General features: G+C 44.6%; 1 non-coding gene across 1 annotated transcript; it reads right to left on the reverse strand.

Annotated features, from left to right (window-relative positions):
* Positions 1 to 8086: 8086 nt before the first annotated feature.
* On the reverse strand, positions 8087 to 8159 carry TRNAM-CAU (transfer RNA methionine (anticodon CAU)). Its single transcript has one exon. It is a non-coding gene; the product is annotated as a tRNA-Met (tRNA).
* Positions 8160 to 14211: the final 6052 nt, after the last annotated feature.

Here is a 14211-nt window from a genome sequence, read left to right on the forward strand (position 1 = left end):
CTTTTGTACACTATATACAGGTTTGTAGTATTTACATCCACTACTATCTCGAAAAGATAGTCCTTGATATGAAAGTCGATAGTCGAAAACTATCCGAAGTACTGACATAAATGTTTTGGAAAGTCCTTCCTTGCTGAGTTCATAAAAGCAAGTTCAATGTTGGAAGAATTCTTACTTGGCGAAACCAAGGGAGCTTGCATTAATTAGGGAAATATGACGGTATGTAATAGTATGACTGGATATGGGCAGCGGAATAAGAGGAGCGGTGACCAGAGGTGAGACCTCGTACTGCCAGAAATTCAGTCCACCTGGTCGAAGCACATTTTCAAGAGGAGTAGCCTCCGTGCTCGACGTAGGGTGTATTCTGGAGCTGGACACCGGGGCAAGTGGGCATCAGGACAGGCTGGGAGTTCCTCTTTATAGTACACACACGACAGTTCAGGCACGCGCACTGAGAGCTGCGCGTCGAGGCTAGAAGAATGACACTTGGCGCGCGTGTAGCTGGCTGGCGGAGCGAGCAGGGAGCGCCGGACATACAACACATACCTCTCCGCATGGTTATGATTTTATTTAGGGGTTGTAGTAAGTATGTACAAGTCTCTGGTAAGACCCCAACTAGAGTATGGTTCCAGTGTATGGGACCCTCACCAGGATTACTTGATTCGAGAACTGGAAAAATTCAAACAGCAGCTCGATTTCTTTTGGGTGATTTCCGACAAAATAGTAGCGATACGAAAATGTCGAAAATGTTGCAAAGTTTAGGCTAGGAAGACTTGGGCGAAAGGAGACGAGCTGTTCGACTAAGTAGTATGTTCCGAGCTGTCATTGGAGAGATGGCGTGGAATGACAGTAGACGAATAAGTTTGAGTGGTGTTTTTACAAGTAGGAAAGATCACAACATGTAGATAAAGTTGGAATTTAAGAGGACACATTTGGGCAAATATTCGTTTATAGGACGAGGATTTAGGGATTGGAATAATTTACCAAGGGAGATTTTCAATATATTTCCAAATTTTTTGCAATTATTTAAGAAAAGACTAGGTAAACAACAGATAGGGTTTCTGCCTCCTGGGCGACTTACCTTTTCCCTATCACTTGATTAACGTCGCAATAACACATCGAAGATTTCTGGCGATGGAAGGACTGGAAAGGGCTAGGAGAGGCAAGGTAGCGGCCGTGGTCTTAATTACAGTACATCCTTATCATTTGCCTGAAGTGAAAATGGGAGACCACGTAAAACCATCTTCAGCGCTAACGACGGTGGGATTCGAACCCGCCATCTCCCGAGTGCAAGCGCACAGTAAAGCCGTCATATTACTATAGTTCATTCCATGTTAAGAAAACAGTATTGCTTTTATGACAACAGCGTTGCCATATCGTACGGCTCTGCTCAACACCATCACAGGAAAACGGCGGCACATACTGTGTATTTGTGAAATTCAGTATCTATATTTATAGTAATATTATAAAGAGGAAAATTTGTTTGTTTGTAACGAATAGACTCAAAAACTATTGAACCGATTTTAAACATTTCTTCAGCTATCGAAAGCTATATTGCCTGCGAGTAACATGGGCCGTATTTTATTTTCAAAAGAATTCAGGGTGAGGGGCACGGGGGGGGGAGATATAAAAATAATAGGCTAATATAGGCAAAATATCGAATTTGTCGTATTAGGACGAGACAAGGCTCAATTTAATCCTCTTGACGCAAAGAACAAAACTCGAAGGGCCCGAAAACCATGTATTAAGGCGCTAAAACCAACCGTTACGGAGATATTGGCACCACACTACCTCTGCTCTAGGAATCGGATAAAAGAAATGAACTGCCGTAACCATGGCAACGTCAGCTCCAGGATTCTAGAGCAGCGAGATTATGCATGTAAGTTTGGGCATAGCTGCCAACCAAAGTTGGAACACATAAGACTTACTATCTGGAAAAAACATATTGTTGTGTAAGGCACTCATAGGACTCCTTTGAGCGGTGAGGGGGAAGGGGGTGAAGTATAAAAATCTTACTACTGTATATATAAAAATAATTAAAAACAGTTTCGAATCCATAGATTTCGGGGTAATACTCCGGATTGTTTTACAAGTCCAAGTGTGGGGCGAAGGGGGTGAGATATAAAAATAATATATATAAACATCTTATTTTCATCTTCTTACTATATATAAGAATGGACGTATGTGTGTGTGTGTGTGTGTGTGTGTGTGTGTGGGTGTGTAAATGACACATCTCCTCCTAAACCACTGGAGCAATTTCACCAAACTTGGTATACTTATCAATTAGTATCAGGAGACAAACCGCGTGGGGGTAAGACACCCCTATCACCCTTATGGACAGGGGGCGAGGGGGGTGGTGTAAAATAATAAAATAAAATAATCTAGAATAGTATCGAATTCATAGTTTTCGTGGTCGCTGAAATGAATAGTGACACTCCGAATTTTTTAAAGTTCATGTTCAGCCCCCTTTTGGGTGTGGGTGAGGGGGGAAATGAGATATAAAAATATTCGAGAACAGTGTCGAATCTACAATTTTTGGTGTCACTGAGAAGAATGGTGACAATCCAGATTTTTTATCTCTTATGGATGGGGGCGAGAGGGGGACAGTCTCATCGATAGTTGAAATCCTGTACATCGTATCTATAGTGCGACGGCTAAATAGTATAGTTATCACTTATTAATTTTTGAGAGGATCAAATACTTCCCAGTAGATTCAAGCTTCCATAAGGACAAAGTTTTACTCGAAAATTAAATAATCTAACTTAAAACTTGAAATCAAACGCATCTAAATAATTCTAAAACTACATAATTGATCGTAACATATCAATCTGCAAGTCGAAAAGGAATTCTATAAAAATTCACTTCACACATAACTAATTGGTAATGAAAATCTTAAAAGGTAAATATTCAGAAACTATCCGGACAACGCCGGGTACTACAGCTAGTTTAAGTTAAAGATAAAAAGCGGAAGAAACTAAACTGCAATTTACTTTTATGAACTAAAGGAATCAGAGGCATACTACAGCACGTAAGAAAACCTCAGCATTGAAATGTAAGGCAAATTAACATACATACATACATACATACATACATACATACATACATACATACATACATACATACATACATACATACATACATACATACATACATACATACATTATCATTATAGACTGTTATGCCTTTCAGCGTTCAGTCTGCAAGCCTCTGAGAATTTACTAAACGTCGCCACAATCCTCGATTTGCAACTAGTGTTGTGGCCCCATTTAGTTCTATACCTTTTATCTTAAAATCTTTAGAAACCGAGTCTAAGCATCGTCGTCTTGGTCTCCCTCTACTTCTCTTACCCTCCATAACAGAGTCCATTATTCTCCTAGGTAACCTATCCTCCTCCATTCGCCTCACATGACCCCACCACCGAAGCCGGTTTATGCATACAGCTTCATCCATCGAGTTCATTCCTAAATTAGCCTTTATCTCCTCATTCCGAGTACCCTCCTGCCATTGTTCCCACCTGTTTTACCAGCAATCATTCTCGCTACTTTCATGTCTGTTACTTCCAACTAATGAATAAGATATCCTGAGTCCACCCAGCTTTCGCTCCCGTAAAGCAAAGTTGGTCTGAAAACAGACAGATGTAAAGATAGTTTCGTCTGGGAGCTGACTTCCTTCTTACAAAATACTGTTGATCGCAACTGCGAGCTCACTGCATTAGCATTACTACACCTTGATTCAATCTCACTTACTATATTACCATCCTGGGAGAACACACAACCTAAATACTTGAAATTATCGACCTGTTCTAGCTTTGTATCACCAATCTGACATTCGATTCTGTTGAATTTCTTACCTACTGACATCAATTTAGTCTTCGAGAGGCCAATTTTCATACCATACTCATTGCAACTATTTTCAGGTTCCAAGATATTAGACTGCAGGCTTTCGGCACAGTCTGCCATTAAGACCAAGTCGTCAGCATAGGCCAAACTGCTTACTACATTTCCACCTAACTGAGTCCCTCCCTGCCATTTTATACCTTTCAGCAGATGATCCATGTAAACTACGAACAGCAAAGGTGAAAGATTACAGCCTTGTCTAACTCCTGTAAGTACCCTGAACCAAGAACTCATTCTACCATCAATTCTCACTGAAGCCCAATTGTCAACATAAATGCCTTTGATTGATTTTAATAATCTACCTTTAATTCCATAGTCCCCCAGTATGGCGAACATCTTTTCCCTCGGTACCCTGTCATATGCTTTCTCTAGATCTACGAAACATAAACACAACTGCCTATTCCTCTCGTAGCATTTTTCAATTACCTGGCGCATACTAAAAATCTGATCCTGACAGCCTCTCTGTGGTCTGAAACCACACAGGTTTTCATCCAACTTCCTCTCAACGACTGATCGCACCCTCCCTTCCAGGATGCCAGTGAATACTTTGCCTGGTATACTAATCATTGAGATACCTCGATAGTTGTTGCAATCCTTCCTGTTCCCTTGCTCATAGATAGGTGCAATTACTGCTTTTGTCCAATCTGAAGGTACCTTACCAACACTCCACGCTAATTTTACTACTCTATGGAGCCATTTCATCCCTGCCTTCCCACTATACTTCACCATTTCAGGTCTAATTTTATCTATTCCTGCTGCTTTATGACAATGGAGTTTATTTACTATCCTTTCCACTTCCTCAAGCATAATTTCACCAACTTCATTTTCCTCCTCCCCATGAGCTTGGCTGTTTGCAACACCAGCATGATGATTTCCTTTTACATTGAGAAGATGTTCAAAATATTCCCTCCACCTCTCCAGTGATTCCCTGGGATCTATTATGAGTTCACCTGAATTACTCAAAACACTGTTCATTTCCCTTTTCCCTCCCTTCCTAAGATTCTTTATTACTGTCCAGAAAGGTTTCCCTGCTGCTTGATCTAGCCTTTCCAGGTTATTACCAAAATCTTCCCAAGACTTCTTTTTGGATTCAGCAACTACTTGTTTCGCTCTGTTTCTTTCATCTACGTACCGATCCCTGTTGCCTTGGCCCTTGTTTGGAGCCATTTCTGATAAGCCTTCTTTTTACGTTTACAGGCTGCTCTCACTTCATCATTCCACCAAGATGTTTGCCTTTTTCCATCTTTACACACAGTTGTTCTTAGGCATTCCCTTGCTGTTTCTATTACAGCATCCCTGTATGCCACCCATTCACTTTCTATATCCTGAACCTGCTTACTGTCTACTGTTCGAAACTTCTCACTAATCAAATCCATGTATTTCTGTCTAATTTCCTCGTCCTGGAGACTTTCTACCCTTATTCGTTTGCAGACAGATTTCACTTTCTCTACCCTAGGCCTAGAGATACTTAGTTCACTACAGATCAGATAGTGGTCTGTATCATCGAAAAATCCGCAAAAAACTCGTACATTCCTAACAGATTTCCTGAATTCAATGTCTGTTAAGATATAATCTATTATGGATCTGGTACCCCTAGCCTCCCATGTGTAGCGGTGAATAGCCTTATGCTTGAAGAATATATTCGTAACAGCTAAACCCATACTAGCACAGAAGTCCAGCAAACGCTTCCCATTCCCATTAGCTTCCATATCTTCCCCACATTTACCAATCACCCTTTCGTATCCTTCAGTTCAATTCCCAACTCTCGCATTGAAATCGCCAATTAGAACTATTCTATCCTTGCTGTTGACCATGACCACGATGTCACTCAATGCTTCATAAAACTTGTCAACTTCATCCTCATCTGCACCCTCACATGGTGAATACACGGACACAATTCTTGTCCTAATTCCTCCCACTGACAAATCTACCCACATCACTCGCTCATTTACGTGCCTAACAGAAACTATGTTGGGTGCAATGGTATTCCTGATAAAGAGCCCTACTCCAGACTCTGCCCTTCCCTTTCTAACACCCGTCAAATACACTTTATATTCTCCTATCTCTTCCTCATTATCTCCCCTTACCCGAATATCATTTACTCCTAGCACATCCAGATGCATCCTCTTTGCTGACTCAGCCAGTTCTACCTTCTTTCTTCCATAAGCCCCATTAATATTGATAGCTCCCCATCGAATTCCATTTCCTTCGCCAAGTTGTTTCCAAGGAGTCCCTCGCCTGTCAAATGGGAGTGGGACTCCATTACTCCCATAGGTCCGATGCTTGCGTAAAGTGTTCTGAGCTCGGTTAATTCATGAAGCAGGATGCTGCCCTACTTGCACATAGTCCAAGTGAGGATCTCTCCTCTAACGGGTTATGGACCACCGGTGAATTGTGTAGTCCTAGCCGCCTGAGCACAAGGACGGCAACGACTCAGAATATGTCTGAGATGCCCACTCCCATTCCATAGCAACTGGTATCCCGACTCTCAGGACCACTTACTAGGCCACTCAGCCGTTGCCCATGGTTCACGAACTAGGACGTGATTACAGTAACCCACAAACATGAGCCATCACAAAATTAATAGTAAAAATTAAAAGAAGTGGTAAAATTAAAAGTCTGCCTCTGTGGTGTAGTGGTTAGTGTGATCAGCTGCCACCCTCGGAGGCCCGGGTTCGATTCCCGTCTCTGGCATGAAATTTGAAACGTGGCACGAGGGCTGGAACGGGTCCACTCAGCCTCGAGAGGTCAACTGAATAGAGGTGGGTTAGGATGCCACCTCAACCAACCTGGAAGTGTTTTGCCGTAGTTTCCCACTTCTCCATGCAAATGCCGGGATTGTACCTAACTTCAGGCCACGGTCGCTTTCTTCCCTCTTCATTGTCTATCCCTTCTAATTTTCCTATTCCCCCGCAAGGCCCTTGTTCAGCATAGCAGGTGAGGCCGCCTGGGCGATGTACTGTTCATCCTCCCTAGTTGTATCCCGACCCAGATTCTGAAGCTCCAGGACACTGCCCTTGAGGCTGTAGAGGTGGGATCCCTCGCTGAGTTCAAGGGAAAACCGACCCTGGAGGGTAAACAGATAAAGAAGGAGAGGACGGTAAAATGCGCTTAAGAAAGAACAGCTAAATAACAAAACCAAGCGCAAATAAAACACACGGCAATTTTTTTATCTGTACAAGTTATGCCATGACGTATCGCTGCACACATCAGCACCAAAATTTACAGTAACAACTTCTGTACAGTACAAAAGTAAAAGAACACACACAAATACTATGCTATATACAACTAACTCTCACTCAACACAAGACAAGTACGCTCTGATTTAAAACCTAAAAACACACACGCAACAAATAAACGCGGTACTGTAGGTGACTTCACTACAGAAGTGAGCTGCCGGCGGTTCACAGAGTGAGGGACTACACGAGGCTTGTAGCAGAGCAACACAGGGGGGAAATGAAGGAAGGCAACGAAGCGATGGCTATTCCTGCTATTGTGCTTCCTCCCTACGAATATATTTATGAAAAATAAAATGTTATGTAGTTATATTAATAACTCAAGGCAAAAATGCCTCATCCTTTTTATCTGTCTTTTATAATATTGTAATTTACAAAGTACAGTATAATATCTCTTAATCACGACGAATTGTGGGTGCCTCAGAGGGGGTGTGTTCACTCCTTGAACTGTAGGGCCGTAACAGCAATACTGTTTTCTTAGCGTGGAATGAGCTTATAGCAATGGTACATAGGTATTTTTTCAATTAAGAACGGAATTTTTTCTTAATTTGAAGAGTGAACCGAGGACTAAAACGGGTTCCATTCAACCTCGAGAGGTCGACTGAGTGGAGGGGGATTCGATTCCATCTCAGTCCTTCTCGAAGTGGTTTCCCACGGCCGCTTTCTTCCATCTTCCTTGTCTTTACTTTCCAAATATCCCCTGCCCCCACAAGGCCCCTGTTCAGCATAGCAGTTGAGGCTGCCTGGGCAAGGTACTGACCCTCCTATCCAGTTGTATCCCCGACCCAAAGACTCACGCTCCGGGACACTGCCCTTGTGGTGGTGGAGGTGCTGAGTTTGGGGGAAAAAAACCAACCCTGGAAATTAAACATATAATAAAATGAAATTTTCCTTAACATTCAGTACGTATTGAAAGTACATATTAATACAAGAATAAATCAAATTAAAAAGTCATGCCTCGGGTGAGGATCGAACTCACGACCTTAAGATTATGAGACTTACGCCCTGCCTACTGCGCTACCGAGGCTGCGTCAAGCGCAGAAAGAAGAGGAATGCCAGCAGGTATAAATGGAAGCTCGGCGTAGGGTGATGTTCCTTTGTTGTTAGTTTACGAGGATGGCGACAGGAGCGTCCTTACGTGTAATCAACTGTTTGTGGTGGCTGCGAATGTTATTTCATAATCCGTTTACCTTCCAGGGTCGGTTTTTCCCTTGCAATCAGCGAGGGATCCTACCTCTACCCCCCTGCCATGGGCAGTGTCCTGGAGCGTTAGACCTTGGGTCGGGGCATACAACTGGGAAGGATGACCAGTACCTCGCCCAGGTGACCGGATCTGCTATGCCGAACAGGCTCCTTGTGCGGTGGGATGGGGGAGGATTGGAAGGGATAGACAAGGAAAAGGCAAAGAAGCGGCCGTGGCCTTAAGTTAGGTAGCATCCCGGCATTTTGCCTTGAGGAGAAGTGGGAAACCACGTAAAACCACTTCCAGGATGGCTGAGGTGGGAATCGAACCCACCTCTACTCAGTTGACCTCCCGAGGCTGAGTGGACCCCGTTCCAGCCCTCGTACCACTTTTCAAATTTCGTGGCAGAGGCGGGAATAGAACCCGGACCTCCGGGGGTGGCAGCTAATCACGCTAACCACTACACCACAGAGGCGGCTTCCCACTCCTCATCCAGGCAAATTCCTGGATGGTCCCTCTTCCTTGTCTATACTTTCCAATCTTCCCATCCCCTCCCCCCTCCCAACAAGGCCCCTCTTCAGCATAGCAGGTGAAGCCGCCTGGGCGAGGTACTGGTCATCCTCGCCAGTTGTAGGCCACGACCCAAAGTCTCACGCTCCAGGACACTGCCCATGGCAGTGGGGTAGAGGTGGGATCCCTCGCTGAGTCTGAGGGAGAAACCAACCCTCGAGGATAAACAGATTAAGAAGTGGGAATCCACGGAAAACCACTTCGAGGATGGTTGAGGTGGAAATCGAACTCGCCTCTACTTAGTTGATCTCCCGGGCTGAGTGGACCCCGCTCCAGCCCTCAGAACACTTTTCGAATTTCGCGACAGAGCCGGGAATCGAACCCGGGCCTCCGGGGGATGGCAGCTAATCACGCTATAAAGTTTTGTGCTTGCAATGAAAAACTAAACACATATTTTTAGTAAATGTAGCTACAATTACTGTAAAGAAGATTGCCGGGCTGAGTGGCTCAGACGGTTGAAGCACTGGCCTTCTGAACCCAACTTGGCAGGTTCGATCCTGGCTCAGTCCGTTGGTATTTGAAGGTGCTGAAATACGTCAAACTCATGTCTGTAGGTTTACTGGCATGTAAAAGAGCTGCGGGACTAAATTCTCGGAAACTCGGCGTCTCCGGAAACCGTAAAAAAGGTAGTTAGTGGGACGTAAAGCAAATGACATTATTATTATTATGTAAAGAAGATTTGGGAGAAAGTGCCTCGTGAGTGGACGCAAGATCCTGTTCTGTCGGAGCTTCAAACGTGTAGTTTACATCATCAACAAGTAAGTGCGTGTAAGAGCCCTCAGTGAGACGGTGTCGCACTTGTCAACTGTTCAAAATTGTATCACGAAACTAAAACCAATGAGTTAATAAACAGTTATCATGGCTGCAAGGAAAGCGTACAAGCAGACGCGGAAGAGACGAACGCTGGGCATGGACTTATCAATAAAGCAATAGATTTTCTTCCATAATACTGGTACTGAGGTATTTATGTATTAGATGCCGCTTGCAAAAAACCATTATCTTTGTTACCGTGCTAGTCAAACCTGAACTGAGATGTGTAGCTGATGAAATTCAGCTTCGTAAAGATATGCAGCGTGTGACGTCACTTAATGCTAAAATTGCTGAGAATGTAGCCGCGCTTGTAGTTGCTGGTGTAATAATTTTTATGCTCGACGATGCTGAAAATGCCTGAAATCTGAATCTTAATGAGGCTCATTATAGTTCAAGTTTCATTATGATACAGGTTCTCCACCAATCAGAGCTCAGATTTTCATTATGATACAGGTTCTCCACCAATCAGAGTTCAGATATTCATTATGATACAGGTTCTCCACCAATCAGAGCTCAGATTTTCATTATGATACAGGTTCTCCACCAATCAGAGTTCAGATATTCATTATGATACAACTGTTTAACCAATTAGGTAAGGATAACATCGCACCTGCGCTCAACGCACTAGCTTAACACTTGTTTCCAAAATAAAACATGTCGGACACATATTAACATCAATGCACCTCCTACTTCCAATATTCCACAACCACACGGCACATTCCCGCAAATCCACTTCACCAACTGTACAATAACAATCTCTATTTGTAATAAAGCTAGGTTATGATAACATTCTATCAAAGCTTTGGAAACATTGTCAAGGTCTCTGTTCCAGTCACGGATATTCTATAACCCAGCGCATGCGCTCTGCGGTCTGTTCAGTAAACTCAACTGTCAAGTGACATCTCGACAGAAATTTATTAATATGTAAACAATAGAGTTATAATTATCGTCGAGCATAAACAGTCGCTTCGCTTCGCTCGTTTTATAAACATTCTCGTGTCTTAATTGTTGCCAGTTCATAATGTACTATTTTTTTACAATTGGCTTTACGGCGAATGTTGCTAGGTGAAAGTCTTAGAAGACGAAGACAGCAGAGAATAAAATGTGTAAACGTAAAACATAAAAGCAATGTTTCATGTTAATCGTACTCTAAGTCCTGACAAGTACTTTTCGAGCATCCAGTTAGGTCAGCGTTAGCCTCAAACTTAGTCCATGCTCAGCGCACGCCTCAACCTTAATGATCTCTGTCGAGAAGGGCATCCGGACGTAAGGAAGGGCAGCCGGCGTAAGAAACAGTCAGCAAAGTTAATTACGCATTTTTAGCTAACGTCAAGTTAGGTTGGGTTAGGTTAGGTTAATACGTTGTCAGCGTGAGGTTAAGCCCTGCCAGGGTGAAAGCCCCGATCTTAGCGAAGGTGTGAGCACCTGCTCTTAGTTAAAATGTGAGTTTTAAACTCCTCCAAAGTGTGAGGATAAACCCCTGTCTGGGCGTGAGCCCCACTGTGTAAGGTTAAGTCCATGCCCTTAGCCAAGAAGTAATATTAGGCCCAAACTCTTAGCCAAGGAGTAACGTTAGGCCCCTACTCTTAGCCAAGCAGTAAGGTTAGGCCCTACTCTTAGCCAAGTAGTAATGTTAGGCCCCTACTCTTAGCTACGGAGTAAGGTTAGGGTCCTGCACTTAGCCCCAGGAGTAAGGTTAGGTCCTGCTCTTAGCCAAGGTGTGAGGTTAGGATCCTGCCTAGGTGTGAGCCCCTCTGTCTAAGGTTAAGTCACTGCTCTTAACCGGGGTGTGAGGTTAGGCCCCTACTCTTAGCCAAGGATTAAGTTTAGGCCCCTGGCCTTAGCCAGGGTGTGAGGTTAGGCCCCTATTCTTAACTAAGGTGTGAGGTTAGGCCTATACCTGGGTGTGAGCCCAACTGTGTAAGGTTAAGTACCTGCTCTTAACCGGGGTATGACGTTAGAACCCTACTCTTAGCCTTGGTGTGAGGTTAGGCACCTTCTCTTAGCCACGGAGTAAGGTTAGACCCCAGCTCTTAGCCAAAGTGTGAGGTTAGGCACCTACTCTTAGCCACGGAGTAAAGGTTAGGCCCTGCTCTCAGCCAAGGTGTGACGTTAGGCCCCTACTCTTAGCCTTGGTGTGAGGTTGGGCACCTTCTCTCAGCCATGGAGTAAGGTTAGGCCCCTGCTCTTAGCCAAAGTGTGAGGTTAGGCGCCTGCCCTTAGCCAAGGTGCAAGGTTAGGCCACTGCTCTTAGCCAAAGTGTGAGGTTAGGCGCCTGCCCTTAGCCAAGGTGCAAGGTTAGGCCCCTGCCTGGGTGCGAGTCCCACTGTGTAAGGTTAAGTCCCTGCTCTTAACTGGGGTGTAAGTTTAGGGCGCTGCTCTCAGCCAAGGAGTAAGGTTAGGCCTTGCCCTTAGCCAGGGAGTGAGGTTAGGCCTCTGCTTGGGTGTGAGCCCCACATGTAAGGTTAAGTCCCTGCTCTTAACCGGGGTGTAAGGTTAGATACCTACTCTTAGCCAATGATTAAGTTAGGCACCTACCCTTAGCCAAGGTGTGAGGTTAGGTCCCTACTCTTTGCGAAGGTGTGAGGTTAGGCCTCTGCTTGGGTGTGAGCCCCATTTTGTAAGGTAAGGTACCTGCTCTTAACCGGGGTGTGAGTTCAGGACCCTACTCTTAGCCATGGTGTGTGGTTAGCTCCTACTCTTAGCCAAGGTGTGAGGTTAGGCCCCTGCTTGGGTGTGAGCCCCACTGTGTAAGGTTAAGTCCCTGTTCTTAAACGGGGTGTGAGGTTAGGCGCCTTCCTTTAGCCAAGGTGTAAGGTTAGGCCCCTGCTCGGGTGTGAGTCCCACTGTGTAAAGATAAGCACCTGCTCTTAACTGGGGTATGACGTTAAGCGCCTGTTCTTAGCCTAGGCGTAAAGTTAGGTCCCTGCCTGGGTTTGAGCCCCCCTGTGTAAGGTTAAACACTTGCTGTTAACCGGGCTGTGACGTCAGGCCCCTACTCTTAGCCAAGGTCTAAAGTTAGGCCACTGCCTGTGTGTGAGTCCCACTGTGTAGGTTTAGCACTTGCTCTTAACCGGCGTGTGAGGTTAAACGCCTGCCCTTAGCCAAGGTGTAAAGTTAGGCCCCTGCCTGGGTGTGAGTTCCACTGTGTAAGGTTAAGCATTGGCTCTTAACCGGGGTGTGAGGTTAGGCCGCCACTCTTAGCCAAGATGTGAGGTTAGGCCCCTGCCGCGTTTGAGGTTAGTCCCCTGCTCTTAGGCAAGGTGTAAGGTTAAGCCTCTCCCTGGTTGTGAGCCGCACTGTGTAAGGTCAAGTCCCTGCTCTTAACCGGAGTGTGAGGTTAGGCTCCTACACTTAGCCAAGGTGTGAGGTTAGACCCATACTTTTAGTCAAGGTGTGAGCTCCCAAACTTAGCTAGGGTGTGAGGTTAGGGTCGCACAATGAGCCTGGGTGTGTGGTGAAGGCCCCTAACTTAGTCAGGGGTGGGGTTAGGTTAGCTTAACTTAGGCAGATTTTCGGATCGCCTGCGCTGTGACCTGTAACTACCAATGATGATCCCTACACCTACGGGCGGCTGCCAAACCCCTAAAAATACACTACTGATTAAGATAAGCTTGCTGCAATTAGATATGTATTTGAAGCCTTTGTGCAAAATTGTAAATGCAATTATTCTAACGAAATATTTGCAAAAGTAGACGGAGCCTTAGCATACTACCACGGAAAATGTAGTTTTCCAATGTCTCGCAGATGCAAAACTATTTATTTTTATTCAGCACACCTTGAAGTAGTTCGACTTTGTGGTGTTCTGGTTAGTGTGATTAGGCCATTCCCGGAGGCACGGGTTCGATTCCTGGCTCTGCGTCGAAATTTGAAAACTGGTACTAGGACTGGAATGGAGTCCACTCAGCCTTGGGAGGTCAGCGAAGTAGAGGTGTTCCATTCCACCTCAGCCATCCTTGAAGTAATTCTCCATGGTCTCCCACTTCTTCTCAGGGCAAACACCAGGGTAGTAATTAATTTATGGCCACGGCCGCTTCTTTTCCTATTCCTTGTCTATCCGTTCCGATTTTCCCATCCCTCCGACAAGGACCCTGTTGAGCTTAATAAAGTACTGGTCCTCTTCTTCAGTTGTATCCCGCCGAACCAAAGTCTCACGCTCCAGGGCACTGACGTTGAGGCGATAGAGGTGGATCGCCTCACTGAGTCCGAGGGAAAATCAACTCGGGGGGTAAACGCATTAGAATGAGGGCAAGAAAAATAGAGAGAAAAATGTAAACACGAATAATCCAAAGTGAAGTAAGAGTTACAAAGCTGTAAATGACAGAATTTGAAGAGTAATGGAAGAAGATATAACTGACATTTAATATAATGGAGATGATGATCATTGTGATGACGGTGAGCATTTTAGTGACACCGAACATGAAAATGTTGCCAGTGAAGTTCTAGGTGATGATGATTCATATTCTACTCCTCACTCACCGGATCAATATTTATTAGGCAAGGATAAAACCACTAA

The sequence above is a fragment of the Anabrus simplex genome, chromosome 5, assembly GCF_040414725.1.
Source record: "Anabrus simplex isolate iqAnaSimp1 chromosome 5, ASM4041472v1, whole genome shotgun sequence".
In the NCBI taxonomy this organism is placed as follows: Eukaryota; Metazoa; Arthropoda; class Insecta; order Orthoptera; family Tettigoniidae; genus Anabrus; species Anabrus simplex.